At 40.8% G+C, this 22,008-nt stretch overlaps 1 non-coding gene across 1 annotated transcript; it reads left to right on the top strand.

Annotated features, from left to right (window-relative positions):
- Nucleotides 1-370: 370 nt before the first annotated feature.
- Nucleotides 371-477, top strand: LOC131232045 (small nucleolar RNA R71). The gene has a single exon (XR_009164650.1). It is a non-coding gene; the product is annotated as a small nucleolar RNA R71 (small nucleolar RNA).
- Nucleotides 478-22,008: the final 21,531 nt, after the last annotated feature.

Raw genomic sequence — 22,008 nt, forward strand, 5'->3', positions numbered from 1 at the left:
ACCAGATGGACAAGATTGCGTAGGATGGGCGGGACTGGAACATATGGCACATGACTCGATTTGAGTTGTTTGTGGAGGTCCATTATTCAACATTAAAGCATCAACTTTCTTTGTTAGGCTATCAATCTTGGCATAAAGATCTAGCGTAACTCCTATCTCATATATACCACCTTTCTTCTGTGGTTGAGGACTTCTTTCACCTCTATTTGAATAGTCCCATTGCTGGGAGTTTTCACACAAGGTTTCAAAGAAATTCCATGCTTCGACATTACTTTTAGTCATGAATGACCCTCCACTGGTGGCATCAACCATGCGACGGTTTTGGGGTGTCAAACCGTCATAGAAGTATTAAACCTGTTGCCACTTCTCAAAACCATGGTGTGAACACTTAATAAGCAAGTCCTTCCATCTTTCCCAACATTCATGAAAGTGCTCACCCTCTTTTTGTGTGAAATTAGTGATTTCTCTATGGAGAGCATTAGTTTTGTGAACGGGGAAGAACTTGTTTAAGAACTTCTTAGATAGTTGGTCCCATGTAGTGATAGACCCAATTTCTAGAGAGTTTAACCATGCTTTCGCTTTATCCTTCAAAGAAAAAGGAAAAAGGCGCAAACGTATCGAATCATCTGAAAAGTTTTGGAACCTAAAGGTAGAGCAAATGTCTAGGAATTCTTTCACTTGATGATATGGATCTTCCTTATCTAAACCATAGAAGGAGGGCAATAATTGTATGACTCCAGATTTAAGTTCAAAGTGTGCTGCCGTGGTGGCTGGAAACACTATGCATGAAGGTGCATTAAATTGGATAGGAGCTGAATAATCTCTAAGAGCTTTAATTCCATTCTCGTCCGCCAATTCAAATAGAATGTTTCTAAATCTTTTACGAAATGTTCTTTCTATTTCAGGATCAAAAGGTGCTAGTTCTATGTTCAGAGATCTACGCCCTAGCATAAACTATGTTATTACAATATAAGAAAGAAAACTAAACTAAGATGCAACCTAAGAGAAATAAAACTGGAACTAACAATTATGATTTCCTAAAAACAAGATAAAACTATGTAAACAAGAATTAGAAGAAAGAACGTAGAAAAGGAGATGATCTACGACCGAAGATTTGGGAGCTCCTCCTTTTGAAGACAATTTTATTTTGCAGCTTCCTTCCTCAATTCCTGTAAACAAAAGAAAAACAAAAATAAATTAAATTTCCTAAAATAATGCTAGAAAAATCCTAAGGCTATGAATTATGATAAGAAAGAATCCTAAATCCAATTTAAACCGAAACAGTCCCCGGCAACGGCGCAAAAAACTTGATGTTTTATTTAAACCAATCTGATTTAAATGATTTTAAACTCGCAAGTATACGAATCAGATGTAATATGGTATGTATTATGAGATCGTTCCCACGAGGACTAATTGTCAGAATTCAAAATTTACGACTTCTTAACTAATCCAATAAAGGGTTTAACGAACTATTAAGTAAACTATCACAAATGTATGAAAAATAACCGAGAGCAATAATGAAAATTCAATCAAGGAGAAGACTAGGACTTTCGAATCCACCCCTAATTATACTGACCCTTGTTTTACTTGTTGATTCACCCTAATTCAGATTGATATATATTTATAAATAAAGCACACTTTATGTCCTTGGTCGGGCACACAGAGTGTATAATCTCTTAAAGCATAAGGATCACATCTTTCCATCCATGGTCAGGCATGAAGAGATGTAATTCCTATTTCTTTCTCTATAGGAAACTTGTTCATGGTCAGACACAAGCACCTAGAATAAGATTTCAAGCAATATCCACATCTAAACTTTGATTAAGCTCATAGAATGGAGAAGTACAGAAATTTCAGTTAAGCACACTAGAGAGAGAAATAAATCAATCAATTCAGATGAAATCAACACATAACAAGAGTCATTCAAAATAGGAGCTTCATCTTAGCCTTAGCTAAGAAGTTTAGCCTAGCAACATGATTAGGCTAAATTTCTTAAACAAAAATAAAATAAACAAAAAGAAAAATAAAAATAAAAAGAAAAAGAAAAAACAAAACCACTCTCCTGTCACTTTTTCTGTGCTTCACTCACGTCCACAACCTTTTGGATTCCCCTCTCACGTTCTCTCTCTCTCTCTCTCTCTCTCTCTCTCTCTCTCCCTCCCTCTTTTATAAGCAGGGAAGATGGTGCAGAGATGTCAGTGGAGAACTTTACGCACATCAATCTGCAAGATTGGAAGTCAGTGGCGTGTATAACCATTACGCAATCAAAACCGGGGCCTCCCAACTCCCCTCTTCCTTGCATTTCATCCAAAAGATCAACGTCCCTTGGGGAATTTGGTACAAGCCTACACGATGGATGGTCCAGATCGGCCGTCCGATCATCATCATGGTCGTACAGTGACTGCAACAGGGCCGGCGTAAACATCTTATGCTGTGATGTTGGTGGGGCCCATTTCATCTGACAGTTGAGAAATCCACACCGTCCACCGGATTCCTCTAGGAATTTCAGTCAGAAATGTGTAATTTTTGCCTTCTATTGATGAGGCCCACATGATATTTTTCTTTGCCGTTCATCTTACAAGTGAATGTAATCTGTCTATGTATGCATGCATAGGACCAGGAAGAAGCCTTAGCTCAGGTCGTGGATGCCTTATGGACCGAATGGACGGTCCTGATCATTGGTTTTATGGACGGTGTGGACCCACTAAGATCACATCTTCGTCCGTTCACAGCAATAGAGAACGGTAGTTCCCTTTTTTGAAAAGGAGTGGGTCAAAGTCAGTTTGACCCATCTTGAATTACAATGCACCTTCAGTGCACTTGTGCAATGTGCACACGCCATACTAGATGGTATCCTCTATGATGTTTATGAGTAATCCAATCCATCCATTCATTTTGTCTCCCCATTTAAGGCGTTGAGTCCAAAGTTGAAGCATTTCCAGATATCAGGTGGGCCTGAAATTGGAGATTAATGGGCTGATATGTCCGTTGGCCCACTTCTAGAGATATCTAATGGTTGAAATTTAATATGTACGGTTTATTTATGGCCACCATCCCATGTATGAAGTTTCGAGTCAATTGGATGGAGGAAACCCTGTGATCTTGTATTCTGGACTAATTTCGGGCCTCTTTAACGTGAATGGCTTGATTTCCTCGGATCCCTGACATGTAAATCCGTCAATCTTGGTCCTCTGGAATCCATCCCCTACTCTGATGACTTCGGAGCATCAAATCCATGCTTTTAGTACTCTTTTTCGGTCCACGCTCCTAATTACTCCCTACAACAAAAACACGATTAAAATATGACATTAAACATTATCATGTACGTAAACTCAAGCAATAATCGGGGTCTGATATGCAATATTTGACCCTCATCAGGGCCTTATTAATGAAAATACTTCTTTTTCTTGAATTCTGAATTTCTTAGCTGAGTAGAGCGGACTAAGCCTAAGTTGTAACTCAAGCATTAGTTGGATATTGCTCGGGGAATTACTGAAACCTGTCTAAGCCAGTTAACTCAGACATAGTTCGATCGTCGATCGGATCAGGATCATTCATTGATTAGATCTCAATTGGGAATTGATCGGATAATGTGCCGAAGCTTTATTATAATTTAAAGCTAAGTAATACATAATGAGCATCGTACCGACTTAATTTAGGGGTAATAGATCTTCAAATGCTCGGCGTTCCATTGGTGCGGGAGCAGTTGGCCAGTCAGATCCTCTAGTCGATACGAACCAGAGAGCGGCTTGTGCTTGATATTACGTAGGGTCCTTCCCAGTTTGGATCTAAGGTTCCTGATCCTATCACCTTAGTATTTTGGAACGTCTTCTGAAGAACTAAATCTCTGACTTGAAACCTTCTGACCTTGACCTGTGCATTATAGAAGTGTGATACATGCTATTGGCGAACAATGGTCCAAGTTCGAGCTTGTTCCTTTTGTTCCCCGAGGAGGTCGAGATTGAGGGCCATAAGCTCGGTATTGGCTTGTTTGTTGAATGAGTCTGTCTAGGTTATATGTAGTCCGATCTCTATGGGAGTGACTACCTCTGCTCCATATGCTAAAGAGAAAGGGGTCTCCTCGGTAGCTACTCGAGCAGTAGTTCGATATGCCCAGAGGACTTTTAGGAGTTCTTCAGCCCATGCTCCTTTAGCGTTCTCAAGCTTAGTATGGAGATGATGCTTGATGATCTTGTTAACTGCCTCGACCTAGCCATTCGCTTGTGGATGTCGTGGCGACGAGTAGACATTGCGAATTCTGAGGTTCTTGCACATCTCTTGATACTGCTAGTTATCGAATTGTTTCTAGTTATTGGAGATGATGGTCTGAGGAATCCTGAACCTGCATATGATATTCTTCCAAACAAAGTTTGTGATCCTTTAGTCGATTATCTTTGTTAAAGGTTCTACTTCTGCCCACTTTGTGAAATAATCGACGGCTACAATGGCGAACTTGGTCTGACCTTTACCCATGGAGAGCAGACAGATAATGTCGATCCCCCACTGAGCAAATGGCCATGACCCGACCATAGGGGTGAGCTCTTCTGGCGTTTGCTGAGGTACATTTGTGAATCTCTGAGACTTGTCACATCTCTGGACGAGCTTTCATGCATCACGCTGGATGGTCGGTCAGTAGTAACCCTGTCGAATGACTTTGTGTGCTAACGCTCGCCCTCCAGAGTAGTTTCCGCAGATTCCTTCATGGATTTTCCTTAGGACGTATTCTGCTTCTTCTGGTCGGACACACCTCAGGTAAGGAAGGTTGAATCCTTTTTTGTAAAGTATATTATTGAGTATGGTATATCGGGCCACTTTGATCTTCATTCACCGTACTTCTGTTCGATCCTCGGGTAACTCGCCGTTCTCGAGGTACTTCATGATCATGTCCATCTAGGTTGATCCCAAGCTAACTGGAAGCACGACTGTGAGCTTAGCTTGGTTAGAAATTAGATTGAGATGGATCTCGGGATTTCATTCTTGTCTGCTGTAGTGAGCTTTGTCAACATGTCAGCTTTTGAATTCTCGGCCTATGGAATTAGGGCGACGTTACATTTCTAAAAGTTTCCAATCAGTTCTTTGGCTCTTTAGAGGTAGGTTTTCATGTGCTCTTTTTTAGCTCGATAAACATTAGCTATTTGGTTGACAACCAACTGTGAGTCGTTGAAGACTTCGAGATGTTGAGCCTCCATGTTTATTGCTAATTTGAGTCCAACGAGCAAGGCCTCGTATTCCATAGTATTGTTGGAGGCTTGAAATCCAAATCTCAAGGCATACTACATGCATACATGGTCAGGAGTCTCTAGGACTATCCCGGCCCTGCTTGCCTTAGAATCAGATGAGCCATCAACGTAGAGCATCCACTTGAGTGGATCAGGAATATCCTGGGAGTTGGAAGGTTTAATGATGCCTGGAGTGAGTTCTGGCTTGGGTAGGTTAGTTGTAGATCGGTCCTTGGTATGATCTTGCTCAGGAGAACAAGTTAGCTCGACAATGAAGTCGGATACTGCCTAACCTTTGATTGCGGCCTGTGGCTAGTATTTGATGTCAAACTCACTTAATTCGATAGCCCACTTAGTCAGTCGACCAGAAGCTCTGGTTTTTTGGAGGACTTGACGTAGTGGTTGGTCGGTTAAAACAATGATTGTGTGAGCTTGGAAATATGGCCGTATGCGTCGGGAAGAGATAACTAAAGCCAGAGCCAACTTTTCCAATGTGAGATATCTCGTCTCTGCAGGGACTAGAACTTTGTTAACATAATAGACTGGGAACTGCTTTCCCTCATGCTCTCTAATCAACGTCGAGCTAACTGCTGCGTCGGATATAGCCAAGTATAGTAACAGAGTTTCTCTTAGCTTGAGTTTAGAGAGCAAGGGTGGTGATCCTAGGTATTACTTGAGCTACTGGAAGGCTGTCTCACATTCTTCAGTCCAATCTACTATTTGTCTCCCCTTCAACTGTTTGAAGAAGAGGAGACACTTGTCCGTAGCTCGGGACATGAAGTGGTTGAGGGCTGCTATTCTTCCGGTGAGCCTCTGTATGTCTTTTGATCGTCTTTAGTGACTGCATGTCGAGGAGGGCCTTAATTTTTTTTAGATTCACCTCGATCCCTCGCTAGCTGACTAAAAAATCAAGGAATTTTCCTTAGCTAATGCCAAAAGCGCATTTGCTTGGATTTAATTTCATTCGGTATTTGTGAAGGATGAGGAATATTTCCTATAAGTCGGCTACATGGTCTGTAGCTATGACACTCTTGACGAGCATGTCGTCGATATAAACCTGCATTGTCCGCCTTATTTAGCAGGCAAACATCTTATTGACCAACCGCCAATAGGTCGCTCATACTTTTTTCAAACTAAAGGGCATCACACGTTAACAATAAAGACCTTTGTCGGTGACAAAGGTAGTCTTAGATTTATCATTAGAGTGCATTACAATCTGATTGTACCTTAAATATGCATCCATAAAACTAAGTAATTCATGTCCTACTGTACTGTCGACCAACTGATCAATTCTGGGAAGGAGGAAGCTATCTTTAGGGCAAGCTTTGTTCAGATCTGTGTAGTCCACACAAACCCACCACTTCCCATTTGCTTTTTTGACCAATACGATGTTGACCACCTAGTCCGGGTAGTAGACTTCTTCAATGAAATCGACTTTGAGGAGTTTGCCGACCTCTTCTTCAATCAGGACATACCTCTTTGGGCCGAGAGCACGTCGCTTCTGTTGAATTGGTCAGGAGGATGGATTGATGTTTAGTCGTAGCGTGATGACGGGGGGATCGATTCCAGGCATGTCTTCGTGGGACCACGTGAAAATGTTGACATAGAGTCGAAGGAGGGCTATCATCCTGTCTCACAATGGTGATGTCAAGGATGACCTAACTTGGATAGTCATAAATGGGTTGGACTCATCTAGCGGGATTAGAATGAGGTCTTTCATGGGTCGGCTTCTCTCTTGAGACTCTTCATGCGGATCCAAGGACTCAATGGTCATTGCTTCACACGGGGCTTTCAGTGCTATCACGTAGCATTGTTGAGCGTCATGTTGATCACATTTAACGATCCTGACACCTTGCTTGGTCAGGAATTTGATAGCCAAGTGGTAAGTTGATACCACTGCTCACAAGAGGTTTAAAGATGGTCATCCAAGAATGGCGTTGTAGACAAATGGTTGGTCGACCACAAGGAAGTCGATCATCACGGTGGTTTGATTCTGTCCATCTCCAGCTGACAGGGGGAACTGGACGGCTCCTTCAGGCACAACCTGTTCGCCTGAAAGACCAAGTAATGGATTTTTGACAGGTTGGAGTAGAGAATGACCAACTCCCATCTTATCGAAGGCTTGGGCGAAGAGCACATCTGTTGCAAATCCCATGTCTACAAGGATCCGAAATACCTTTCGGTTGGTGATGGTTAGAGTGATTACCAGTGCATCGTCATGGGGGAGGTGGATACCTTGAGCGTCTTCCTCAGTGAAGGTTATACTGTATTTTTCCACCTTTCTCTCTTTCGAAGGTCAGCTAAGGAGCAGAACTTCCTCCTCAGGGTGACTAATGCTTCTTGCATACATCTTTCGTGCATTGTTCGATTCACCTCCACCTTTGCGGCCTCGAAAGATTGTGCGGATTTCTCCAATTGGCTGATTGTTGATCAGCTGTTCCTTAGCGACTATGATCCGATCTCCTCTGTTGCTGATGTATTCTCCAAGGTGCCCGTCATGAATTAGTGCTTTGATTTCCTGTTTGAGGTCGAAGCAGTCGCTCTTATTGTGACCATGATCCCAGTGGAAGAAGCAATATTTATTCTTGCTTCTCCTATCAGGATTGGATTTCAATTTGTTCAGCCAGTGGAGTATACGTTTGTCCTTGATTTCCATCAAGACCTACTCCGACATCTTATTAAGAGGAGTGTAAGTTTTGAACTTACCGTCAGGTCGTTTGTTCGACTTTCAGTCGTCCTTTCTCTTCTTATTCATAGTGGTCAAGCTGGGCTTTGCCTTTGCCTACTCCTTAGTTGGAGGATTTTTACTTTGGGTGGCATCCCATAAGATCTGGGACTCCTCAGCATTAACATACTTTGGCGATCGATTTAGAAACTCGGCTAGCATGGCAGGAGGATTCTTATCCAGAGAAAAGAGGAATGATTTATCTCTTAGCCCGCTCATGATGGCGTTCAGGGCGACCTCGTCCGAGTGTTTTCAAACCTATAATGCTTCCAGATTGAAGCACTTAACGTAGTCCTTCAGAAGCTCGCCTTCTTTGTGGATTATGTGAAGAAGATGGGCAGGCGCCTTGAGTCTCTTTTTCCCTCCGATGAAGTTCATGACAAGGGCTTGGCTGAGCTCAAAGAATGAACTAATGGACCTCGGCTTTATCTGTTTGAACCATAGCTAAGCAGCGTTAGCTAGAGTCAATGAGAAGGCTCGGCGCATAATCGCATTAGAAATGTTATGGAGTTCCATGTAGATCTGGAAAGATTCCATGTGCTCTGACGGGTTAATATTCCCTATGAAGGGTGTGATTTGAGGCAGTCGAAACCTGTCCGGTAATCGTACTTGCATGATGTTAGTGGTGAATGGGGATTCGGTCTCCTTTATCATGGACATTATCGTGTTAACACAGTAAGTTTGCTGCATATCTCTGATCTGATCTCGTAGGCTCTTTAGATCGGCTCTCCATGGTTCTCCACTCTTGGCAGTGGCCTCGATCGAAGCTCTGTTGCGCCTCCTCCGATCTATATCATGACATAAATTGGAGGCAGGTAAAGGCCCGGTCTCAGACACGTGAGATGGGACAGGTTGAGTTGGAACATACTGCTGGCTTGGCTAAGGGGTGGCCGGCACACTAGTAGGCTGGGAAGGATAATAATTCGGTTGTTGATCTCCTTCACCAGCACCTGGCGCATGTTGGTGCTGCAGCTGTAAGGGGTGGCATACGTTCAGGAAGGCAAGGACCATTGGCCCTCTGTGCATGTTGAGGTTGAATTTGTTCCAACATTTGCATCATGCGGCCTAGATCTATTCTTTTATCCCCGACCTCTCTTTTGAGGTTATTTAGTCGACCGTTCTTTACACGAGTCCGCTAACCGCGTCTTCTTGAGCTAGAGGAGCTCTCCTGTGGCTCGGGCTGCCTTGACTGCTCTAGCGGTTCTAGGGCGTGACTAGTTGTAGGTAGGGTTGCGATCATAATCGCCACTGGAGGGGATTAAGCTTTCTTCTTTCCCCTGGCCATTGTAGATATTGCTAGAAGAGCTAAGAACGGTTTAGAATGTCGTTCCCACAGATGGCGCCGAACTGTTGATGCAGTTTTCCGGCAGACCTTCCGTGGTTGACCCTCCTAAACCTGTATAGGTACAAAAAAGAAACAAATGAGACCCTGGCTAGTTCAGGGGACTCTCCAATGCCTAAGTCGGGAACTGAGTCTTTTGTTATAGAGTAGGGTCTCCAGAAAAGAGACACCAGTCGAGTGCTAGGGTAAGAATGAGCGTACCTTGGATGGTTGGAGACACCTCTATATATAGGGAAGGGAGTATAATTGCATGAGGACTCTTCCCTAATATCTTGGAGATCCGTTCAGATCCGGGATCTTTGCGAGATTACCGGCTTTCGAAGTTATCGGGATATGATCTTATGCCTCGAAGATCTTAGGAGAGATCTTCGGGATGTTTAGAAGATTCCTTGAATCTATAGCTTAGATTTAGGTCGGATCCCACAGGAGAGTGATGACCTAGGAATAAGCGACACTGATCTACTTGACAGATCAACATTCACCATCTTCGACCGGTGGTTGGGTCGGAGGATCCGTGTTCCCTTTAGCTGGGTGCTAATGGTTCGAGGATCCGTGTTCCCTTTAGCTGGGTGCTAATGGTTCTTGACCTTGTCATGGGACGTTGTCGACCTGTAATCGAACGTTGGCCGATCTATGGCCATCCAATGGCCGAGCTATGATTGAGTTATGGCTGGATAGTAATCGATCTGGAATCGACCTATGGTCGATCTGTATCCGACCTATGACCGACCTATGGTCGATCTATATCCGATCTATAACCAACCTATTAGGTCAAAACATGTCTTATTCGAATGGGCTCGTAGTTGTGTTCTTTGAGTGTCCTTACAGTTGCCTTGACCTCCTTAAAGGTCGGCCTATTTCTGGATGCAGATGCCTTATCAGGCTCGGGTTTTACTAGGCCTATGCTGGTTCAGTAGAGTTAGTCCATTCCATAAGCTGACTTATCAACTTGTCAATTTTCCCCCCAACAATATGCATAGATGTGACTGACGGAGATTGCCACCATCAATCATATTTACCCTCTCTAGAGCCTATTATAAATTTATTATTATTCTTATTTGTAATTAATTAATTAATTTATTTATTTTGGCGAATGCAACCGTAACTTTATTCCCCTTTTTTCTTCTATAAGTGTGGGAAAAATTGTTGCGTGTGTGTCGATTCCTTGCTGGAATTTCATCTTTTCCCCTACATGGGCCCCATTTCCACATTGTTGTCGCCAGATAATGTGCTTCCACCCCAAGGGTGATTTGGACATTTCACATGTTGAGGATGACATAGTTGTGGCCATGATTGTAGAATTATAGGACGGGAACATTCATATCGTAGAGAAGGCAACTCCTACTGAGCCCACTATACCAAATGCCTCCGAGAGAATGCTCTGCCCGACTCGTTTAGTGGCTCGGGGATTTAATTAAGCGAGAGTGGACCATTCTTAGTGCATGCAAGCTACATGGGGTCCTCGCTACGCTATGTTGTGGTTGATTGGCACATGTTGAGTGTGGTTACCATATAGTTGGGCGTCAGGCTGAACATTTTTACATTTAATGGTGTCAAGTTGGGCCATTTTTCAAAGAGAAGGCATTGCTGCCGATGCAAACCTTTTATTCCCACCCTTAGCATTCCTAAACCAAATGACCCATCTCATTTCTTCTGCATGAGGCGTCGAATGTGGGGAGCTACTCTTTGATTTGGACTCTCTACAGTGGCCTTTACATTCATTATGGGGCTCTGGGGACATCGTGCTTTTGTCACCATATCTAGGCTTTAATATTTTTCATTTTGGCCGAGCTGCTCTTCTCAGGTGGCCTCATTCTTCTTTGCTTGATTTGCTTGAGGTGTTGAGGCTCGTGTTGCGTCATCATTTGATTACCTCCGTCATTCTTACTGAGATTTTTCATGGGTTGATAACTTGTGCCATGGATTGCACACGCATTCTCTAAGGGTGCTGTGCATTTCTCTAGGTATGTCTTTTAGTTATGGTTAGCCTTCTTTCTTTTTTGGCATTTTGGCACTTTTTCTTTTACTGACCTTCCAAATTTTCAGGTCTGGTTATGGGAACATTTTCACATGACTCCCTGGGCAGGATTTCCCCATTTATGTTAGGAGGGTCTTGTGCTTGCGTTGGTGACTAATCTACCTCGCATAGTTGGGATGATCAAGGAGCTCTACCAGGTGTGGTTCAACGCGCTTGAGAGTTGTGATAGGCTCCTAGGCTTCAATGCGTGCCTATCATATGCTCCTTCAGTCGTACTCCTCTGCCTTCGGTCAACCTGAGGGAGTATTTCACTTATCATCCAATCATATTCCTACATCAGTTCAGAGATCTTCAGGGTGTGCAACAATTTGAATTTTTTTAGCATCGACCATTTATGTATCTTTCAACGTAGCCACAAGTTTTGCAGATTAGTTTGGGGTTTGTGGATGAGCATTCTGATGCCATGACTCTCCGTTTATCGATCCGTGCTTTACCTAGGTTGACAATGGCATACCATCTATGGATTGTCATCCAGAGCTTAGTAAGAAGCCTTCCAGGTTGGCTACTTTATGATGTCGAGGATTGCAGGTTCCCAGATTTGCCTTTGGTTTCTTTTCTTGGCGTTATAGTTTCAAGTGAGGCTTCTTCTTCTTCATGGAGTCGAGATGGTGGTTTTAAATGTTCCATGCATGGGGGCCTAATGGGCTAGGTTGCACAACTGACAAAGATTACCGAGAGTTAAAATGGAGCTGAGATGCATCTTGTATGTGCCTTAGTTTGTCAATAGCGTATGCTAGGGTGTCTTGAGTCAATTGAGCCCCATTAGAAGACATTGGAAAACGTGAGACTTAAAGACCTGCAACATTAAAGCTTGAAGACACGGGTAAATTGACGTGCCTTGGTGATCCTAGCCCTAAACCCTTTTAGTTCCAAAACAACCTACCTCTAGATGATTCATTCTTGTATAGGAAAACACTTGTTAAGATCATCCAAGCCTTAGGAGCTAACTTGAACAGGATCAGATGGGCTTTAAAGGTATTCAATGAATTTTTGGTTTGACCTAGACTAAATTCGGTCCGACTGCAAATGACCAAAAGTATCTAACAAGCAATAAGGAAATTCTGCACATTTTCAGTCTAACCGGTCAAACCTTCGGCTCATTTCAGTCTGACCGAAAATTCCATTCAGTTCAACCAAAAGTGTCAACTTTTGTTCAACAACCTTCTGAACTCACCCTAGCTATTTTCGGTCGAATCGAACCTACGTAGGTCAGACCGAACAATTAGCCATTATATATCCATTGGGGGCATTTTTCTTATAAAATGGGCACTCAGACCTTGGCTTTGGAGATAGTTTTTTTTAGTGTTTTTAGAGGCTCTATGCATACAACTGATATATGATGCTTCTAGACTTTGAACCAAAGAGATTCATCACTCTAATGAGCATTTTAAGCTCCATTTGAAGATATACTTATTCTCTTGCATTCTCTAGAGATTAGATACCGATCCTATAGATAAATCCTTATGTATATCATACTCTAGAATGTCCATATATGTGAATCCCCAAATTGAAACCAACTAAGCCATTAGTTATAAGAGATTCAACCAACCCACTCTCCTATTACCTTGACACTCTCAATAGGAAGATTCTTGTAAGGTAGTTGATCAAAGGAGTTAAAAGAAGCCGATTTAAGTTGTAAGAAGCATCTCTACAAATGTTCTATCAACGAGGCTCATCCAAAACTTATAAAAGTTCAATTAAAGTCCATCGAGTTTGAAACCCAAACTCAAATAGGTCTTTGTGTAGGATCGTCATTGACGGGAGTGTATATAGATTAGTTCTTATGTAAGACTAATTGAAAGTTATTGGTTAGCATATAAAAAATATTGAAGTCTCCGAGGAAGCTTCCGGTGTGAGCATGTATAGGTTCTTGTGTATAACTACAAAGGTATTGGTTAGCTTATAGAAAACCCTTGAAGTCTCCGAGGGAGCCTCCAAGGGGAGTGAATGTAGCTCCTTATGTAGTACCGCAAAGGTTTGTGATGAACCTATTAAAACCCATTGTAAATGTTTGTGGTGAACCTATGGAAACTGTTGAGATGGTGAAATCTTGAAAACTCGAGTTTGAGTTCGTCCTCCGGAAGTGGAGTAGGCAATTTGCCAAGCCACTATATATCTTTGTGTTTGCAATTGTTCTTGTGTATGCATTTTTTTATATATTTGTGATTGGATTTGTTTAATTTATATGGATGCATAATTAAATTGTAGCTTGACGCTTAATGCATTGAACACACTCAATATAATTATCTCTTAACATAGACTATTGTTTCGATTAGAAACATGTGTTGGAGATTGGAATATCCACATTCAATAATAACAAAAGAAAGATAAAAAAATCATCATCATCATTTTATTTCATTAATCTGAATTCTTATTAAATCTCTTATATTGCCCTTGATTCTAATACAAAGTACATTTAATTAGTGTAATTAAAGACAATTCAATAATAATTTTGGCAGCATCTCAGTTTGTATAACATCCGTCATAATGATAGAAGAGTTGTGCGGGTTTGAAACCCTAGCTTCACGCCAATATACATAAGGCACGTGCATGAGAGAATGAACTCTTGATGAATCTGTAAAATTGCATAACATATAAGCCAATGGAGACCCTTGTTTCGCGGTCACACAAGCAGTTCATATTGCGCGATCGCCCAACAGGCCAACCTTCTGCATGCTTGAATCTCCTTCTTTCCTCTCTCCCGTGCTGCATCCCATGGGTTACCTGAATACTACAATTCTTGACTATAAAAGCTCTTGAATATCTCTTTGATTTCTCTGATATTCCTTTCTCTCCTGTGTCTCAAATGAGAGGGAGAAGGGGTATTTATAGGCCTCCACACGTGTGAACTATCCAATCCGTGCAACTAAGGGTTGTTAACATACCCTTGTTCAAGATTATGTGATTTAGACAGGTTTACTCTTCACCAGGTATCCCAATAATTCATTTTTCATTGTACGGTCGCGCAACCCATCTCTGTTGTGCGACCTCGCAATAGACCAATCTTGTGGGAATATGTATTTTTGTACTCCAACAGATGCTCCCTCAATCCCCCTTTATTCTTGTTGTGAAATCAAACAAGGGATTAAATCATTATCTGTGCAAAAGTCCTTTCTTTACCCCTATTGCGTGATCGCGTAACTGTGTTATGTGATCGGGTCCGTGCAACAGGCATCAGGTCTCATCGTCTATATAAGTCAGGCCCCCTTTAACACCCTAAAAATCGACACCTGAGTACAAAGACCCCGATATCGAGTTTTCGGGTTTAACCAAATAAAATGCACCTGTTACCTCGTTCATATTCATACTCATTTTACACACGAGCAATTAGAGTAGTGCAATTCAAATGAGCGGATCCAAAGCAAGGTTGAGATAACAAAATTAAATAAATATGGGGCTGACAATAAAGATACAATTAAAATATGTTGTCCGCCCAAATGGAGATTATATAAGCCACAATATACATATCGAAAATGATTAAAGTGTAAAATTTTCTGTTTGGTCCAATCCTCCAAAATCCAATGTTGGCGGTGCAAGCCATTCTAAGCTTACCCGTCTGAGATCTCAATAGTACCTAGATCTATAATATTGCCTGGTTGGTGTTTTAAAACACCGTCCCAGAGTGGGAGTGAGTGATCAACTCAGTGGTTCCATTAACTCAAGTTACGCATGTTATCAATTCCACTGGTACAAGTAATGATAAAGTTACTTAAACACCCAGTTCCTAAATGCTCTTATTAATGCACGTGCATGCTGTAATGAGATGATGCATGCCCTCACAATCCAACACTCCCTCATAAGCGACTTCGACACCTCATTCGTAAATGCCAGCACTCCCTCAACACACGACCACAACGCCCAAGTTACCACAACCTATGCTAATGCAATGCTATGAATGTTCATGTTAGCCGAGTATTTAATTAAGTCCGTTCATCCAGCAAGATTGAGGAAGCTAAAACACCTCCATTTAATTAATGGCCTTATGCAGACCACTTGGCCCAAGGCGGCTGTAATGGCTTTGAGCTTGCGATCCATGATCCAAATTTAGGTATCACCCATTTATCTCATAAATTAATAACTCTAAAGGTAAGGCATAATACCCAAAGGTGTGAGGATCAATTCGTATGGGTCGTCACCTAAACACTGAGTATGATCACTCAGTTTTGAGGTGTGGGCTTGTCACATTAAACCAAACCACCATAAGGATATGGGCTCGTCACCCAATTTCATTCATGCCCGAGTTGTTCGAACGGTGCTCTAGCATAGAACCATCGGCCAAGTACTTTGATGGGGTCCGTTCGAACGATGATATATCATCTCCATTAGTGCTAGCTGGTCACTACGGAGAAGCTCATCACCCCAGCGTAGACCGACAACACGAAAATAGTGTCCCATGCCACCATGCCCTGCTCTCGAGACTTGGGGATCGTATCACTAACAGTTATTAGTAGGCCTCTTTAGAGTATGGGGTGCTCCAAATTTAGGCAGGCGTCATCATACATGGTTGGTTAGTTGTTAGGCTAATTCGGTTGACTCGGACTAACTCTGGCATAATCAACATTGGGTGCAAACATCTCGTGTAGTCCGACTACTGTCGGTTATCCTTGTTTGGCCCGGATCAATCGGACTAGTATGGGGCAGCCAACCCAATTGGGGCTGCCCTTGTGGATTCATGGTTTGCCAGCCAACCCGACTACCTAGGTAGTCCCGATCAGTCAGTCGCACTAATAAATTAACTACCGCAACTATAGGGAGGGATATAAATAGTAAATCAGAAAATTCTACATTATAGTGTATTTTATCAAACATGGAGGTGGTATTACACTAAGATAGCAATTCATGAAAAGTAAGCAGCCATATAAGTACGCACTGGTTAGCATGCATTCATCTTGTTTCGACAAGAAATGAATGCTTTTGATTTCGGGGAATTATTCAATGATAATAAAGAAAAATGACTGAACAATCATCGCAAGATATCTATTCATTCTGAGTTCATTTACATCCTCAGATTCCCTTGATTCTGAAAGTAGAGTACAATTAATGCAACATAATGAATGAAATAGAAGGCAGTCTAATGGTGATTTTAGCAGCATTTCAATGCTTTTGATGTTCATCGCAAAGGTGGATGGGTTGTGCGGTCCTTTGCGATGAACATCAAAAGCGTTCTGTCAGGACGGCGCGGATGGCGCAAAGGCTCCTTCCTTTGCGCGGATGGGGCAAAGGCTCTACAATGCTCCCTCTCTCTCTCCTAGCTTCCATCATGTCTTCCAACCCCTTCAAATGAGGAGAGGAGGGGGTATTTGTAGGCTTTCCTTCCTTATATAGTGGTGATCACCACCACTTCTTTTTTCATACAACTTCCACCCTCCTTCCTTATATAGTGGTGTTCACCAACCTCTCCCTTAATAGTGGTGTACAACCACTCATTCCTTAGGGCAACATCCCTCCTCCATTAAAATGACACCCATGCACTCTTTTTTACCAAAATACCCCCATTAATTTATTTTAACCAAAATACCCCTCATTCACTCCTTTTTGCCAAAATACCCCCATTCACTCCTTTTTACCAAAATACTCCCATTCTTCCATCCCAGATTGTGGAGTGCACAACCTCTTTTAACATGGAGCAATGCTTCATAAGGCTTTTTTGCTGTTATGAGCGCACAAACCTGGGAAGGATCTACACAATGGAATTCCCCTACTGATGCAATGAGCATGTAATGAGATTTCAAAACAGAACAATGAAATATTTTTTATGCCTCAAAAGATGCCCCCTCAATCCTTCTTTGATTAATTTATGAGATCAAATGAAGGATTGGTCTTCTCTTGCATAAAAAACCCTTTTACTTCAAAGAAGGATTCTTTATGAAATGTAATCGCATAACGGAGAAGAGTCATTTGAACGAAGATCTTCAATAGTTGATTTCAAAATAATTAACCTTGAAGGAATCATATTTGAATAGATTGTGGTTGAAGGATAACTAGATGATCATGCTTGCATGGAAGACTGAACGATCACAGTCGAACAGAAGACTGAATTATCGCTTTCGAACGGAAGAATGAATTATCAGGTTCAAACAAAAGACGGAATGATCGCGCTCGAACAGGAGATTGAATGCCCCTAGCTAGAAGCACCGAGTGAATGATTCAATAGAGAGGATAATACGGCAACAAAAGCACTTTGTGTTCATAGCAGTTAATCAGATAAAATGACTTTCCGCAATCAGAGCTTCTACTGCATCCTCCACAGCTTTAACTACCTTATTCGCATAATTCTCTTTTCATCGAAGCTTGCTACTGTAACAGTTGTAGCGACTTTATCTTTGGGTAACTTGACCAGTGAACTATCTTTTAGTACTGCTGCTACTGCAATGGTCTCTTTGATCAACTCCGATGACTCTTTCTTTAAACTTTGTAGCTAGGGAATTGTTCTTTAACGCTGCTCCTGCTGCAATAATCTTTTCGATCGTCTCCTTTATTCATGATCTACATAACCCAAGCTTTTGAATGATAGTCTTTCCTACCAAATTAATTAGAAATAATATCTCAAGATATCATAATTTTTCAATTTAGTTTCATGAAGTATTGATAATTTTGAAATATATTGAAAACTTCTCTTTTTTAGGTTGATTGTGATATTTGCAATATGATAATGATTTAATCATTTCATCTTTGTGCTTGTCATCGTGCTTCGCATTGCATTCTTTGCTCACTATATCGTGCTTTTGGAGATGTCATCTTCAGCTCTAAAGGTTCAACCGCTGAGTCTTTTCTAGGTTGTGCTCCTTGGCATAGATTTTTCTTTAGATTTTTGCTGATTCTGAAAAATAGATAAGACTTCTTTCAATTTTCATTTAATAACTTTCCGAGGGCCATAGAAGTTACTGATAATGATTCTATCTATGAGACCCATATACCATTCTGATAAGGGTCGAATATTGGATATCAGACCCCAGTTATTGCTTGATTTCATGTACATAATAATATTTAATGTCATATTTTAATTGTGTTTTTATTGCAGGATGTAATCAGATAAATCAATCTGATTTAAATGATTTTAAACTCGCAAGTATACAAATCAGATGTAGATATGGTACGTATTACGAGATCGTTCCCACGAGGACTGGTTGTCACAATTTGAAATTTACAATTCTTCTTAACTAATCCAACAAATAGTTTAGCGAACTATTAAGTAAACTAACACAAATAACCGAGAGCAATAAGAAAAATTCAATCAAGGAGAACACTAGGACTTTTGAATCCACCCCTAATTATCCTAACCCTTATTTTACCTATTGACTCACCCTGATTAAGATTGATATAAATTTAATAAATAAAGCACACTCTATGTCCTTGGTCGGGCACATAGAATGTATAATCCCTTAAAGCATAAGGATGACATCTTTCCATCCATGGTCAGGCATGAAGAGATGTAATTTCTATTTCTTTCTTTATAGAAAACTTGTTCATGGTCAGACACAAGCACCTAGAATAAGATTCCAAGCAATATCCACATCTAGACTTTGGTTAAGCTCATAGAATGGAGTAGCACGGAGTTTTCATGTAAGCACACTAGAGATAGAAACAAATCAATCAATTCAGATGAAATCAACAATAAACAAGAGTCATTCAAATTAGGGGCTTCATCTCAGCCCTAGCTAAGTAATTAGCAACTCATAAAATCAATTAGAAAGAGAGAAAAACAAGATTGATAAATGAAAAACATCATTCTCTCTCTTCTTTCTTCCTCCCTCTCCCTCTTCTCTTTCTTCTCTTTCTTCTTTCTCTTCTCCTTAGCTTTGGATCTGCTCCCCTTTTTTGACCTCAAAAAACTCCTTTTATAGTTGCCAGGGGCAGTGGAGAGCTGTCGCAGTAGCTGCACATGCACAGCGAAAGCCTTTTCGCAGCAAACTTCGGTGCCTTCAAACTTGCCACTTTCCTCACTCAATTTCTAAAGAAACACCGTCTCTTAGGAATTTTTTGAGTGCTCTACATGATGGACGGTTCATATCTTCCATATGATCAAAGATGGTGGGCCGCAACCGTCTGGAAGTCTGAATTTTACGGACGTGCTTAAGCTTTCGCACGTCCAGCGCTGTCGTGATCGGTGGGCCCCACAGAGGTGTTTTCAGAGAAATTCACCCCGTCCATTAGATTCGGGACGAAATTTCGGTTAAGCATGATTGGTTTTGAACATCCATTGACGCGTCCTAGAGAAGAAATCACACTAAAATCAATTTGGAACGTTGCAGGGTAGCCTGTTTGCGGCCTCTATACCGCACACGTGTGTATGTATGGGTGAAAATCATCACATGGTTTTGAAAAATTCAAGCCCCTCTACAAGATGGACGGATTGGATCATCCGTACGGGCTATGATGGTGGCCCATTAGCATCCGCAAAACAGATGCAGTCCGTCCGTTACGAAGGAAGAAGGAAATTTCCTTCTTTTTTTTTTTTTTTTTTCGGTCAGAGATGGTCAAATCGTCTCTGCATTTGCTGTGCACGGCTAGTGCACTTGTATATTCTGCACACTCTGCCACTGCGATGTTCTTGAGAAATCTAATCCATCCATTTAATTTGTATCCCCATTGAAGGCATTGAATCCGAAGTTGAGGCATATCCAAATATCAGGTGGGCCCCACTTAATGAATTAAGGGGCTGATCTGGCTGTTGGGCCACTTCTTGAGATATCCAATGGCTGAAATTTTACATTTACAGTTAATTTATGGCCCCCAAGCCATGTATGAAGTTTCGAGCCAATCGGATGGCGGGAACCATGTGATCTTGCATTTTGCACCAATTTCGGGTCTCTTTAACTTGAACGACTTGATTTTCTTGGATCCCTGGCGTATAAATCTGTCAATCTTGGTCCTCTGGAATCCATCCCCTGCTCTGATGACTTCAGAGTGTCAAATCCACACTTATAGTACTCTTTTTTTAGTCCACGCTCCTGATTACATCTTGTAATAAAAACACAATTAAAATATGACATTAAACATTATCATGTACATGAAATTAGGCAATAACTGGGGTTTGATATGCAATATTCGACCCTCATCACAACCCCCAACCAGCATTTTTCTAGTCTCGAGCAAAACATGCGAAAAATAATTTCAGAAATAAAAGACAATTCTTATAAACCCGAGCGGCTTGTGAACAGATAGTTGAGATGTGAAAATTCTAAGATTTATGAATGGTAAGTAGAATTTTCTCCTGAAATCAAACTCACGGTAAACTTCATAATCAAGTTCAAATTATTAATCCATTAACTAGAACAATTCTAAACATTGAGTTCCATGAGTTTATAGTGTAATATCGGTTTACAATCATTAAGAGATCCAATTGTCAATTTCATGATAGCATTGGTAATTAAAAACGGAATTCATAACAACCAAAATTGAAACCAACACTTGCCTTTGATTTTTTTATTTTTATTTGGAAAGTAACACTAAGGAGGGGAATCAAATCCTCACCTATAGGGAGCAAACCTATGGTGAAAACTTGTCGCCTAACTTTTTCTAAATATCAATCATGGGGGATCGAATTTACACCTATAGGGAGCAAACCTATGGTGAAGATTATGCACCTTACCCTTTCAATTCTTCTTACTGAACATGATAAATTTATTTTTTTATCAGGCTGGTTCCTTTCATGCTTAGTGATTACCAAGTTAATCATTCAATATCGAACCGGAACCTTCATGTGTAAGCGAGATGTGATATGTGAAATCATGACGCAATCAATGTTTACAACTTCTAATCAAGGATTAATAACTCAAAATTAATGGTGAAATCTAATAGACAACTAAATCCAAGAGTCATAAATTACCAACATCACGTATCTTTTAATTCTAAATCCAAGATGGCCGTTAAAATGACTTCAAATTCACAAGAAATTCCAGAAAAATTTAAAAATTTTCACAATTTTTTTTTTGCTCAAGACCAAGAAAATACTGATTAGGTAACCTAATCTCCTACCCTCAGCCTAAAATCTACATTATCCTCAATGTAAAAGAAATAAGCATACAATGCACATGGGACAACGAAAATAAAAGAGGAGTGATGGAAAGATAGCACTTGAGTGGAGAATCAAGAGGCTTTCCCAAAAATATCAACGGAAGAGCGGGTCAGCACAAGAGAGAAATCAACAAAAGCAAAATAACAAAAATAACATCACAAAAAAAAAATCCTACCTATACTACTTTTGCAGGTGCTCTCGATTGCATTTAGCATATGCAACAAACCTTTAAACCCCTAGGTTGCCCCTAAGTTTTTGGCGCCGTTGCCGGGGACTGTTTCGGTCCAAATTGGATTTAGGATTCTTTCTTATCATAATTCATAGCCTTAGGATTTTTCTCGCATTATTTTAGGAAATTTAATTTTTTTTTTTTTTTATGGGAATTGAGGAAGGAAGCTGCTAAATAAGATTATCTTCAAAAGGCGAAGCTCCCAAATCTTCAAACATCCATCATCTCCTTTTCCGAGTTCTTTCTTCCAATTCTTGTTTACATAGCTTTCTCTTGTTTTTAGGAATTTATAATTTTTAGATCTAGTTTTAATTCTTTTAGGTTGCATCTTAGTTTAGCTTTCTTTCTTATATTGCAATAAATCAGTTTATGTTAGGACATAGATCGCTTAACATAGAACTAACACCTTTTGATCTTGAAATAGAAAGAACCTTTCG

The sequence above is a fragment of the Magnolia sinica genome, chromosome 17 (genome assembly GCF_029962835.1).
Source record: "Magnolia sinica isolate HGM2019 chromosome 17, MsV1, whole genome shotgun sequence".
Classification (NCBI taxonomy): domain Eukaryota; kingdom Viridiplantae; phylum Streptophyta; class Magnoliopsida; order Magnoliales; family Magnoliaceae; genus Magnolia; species Magnolia sinica.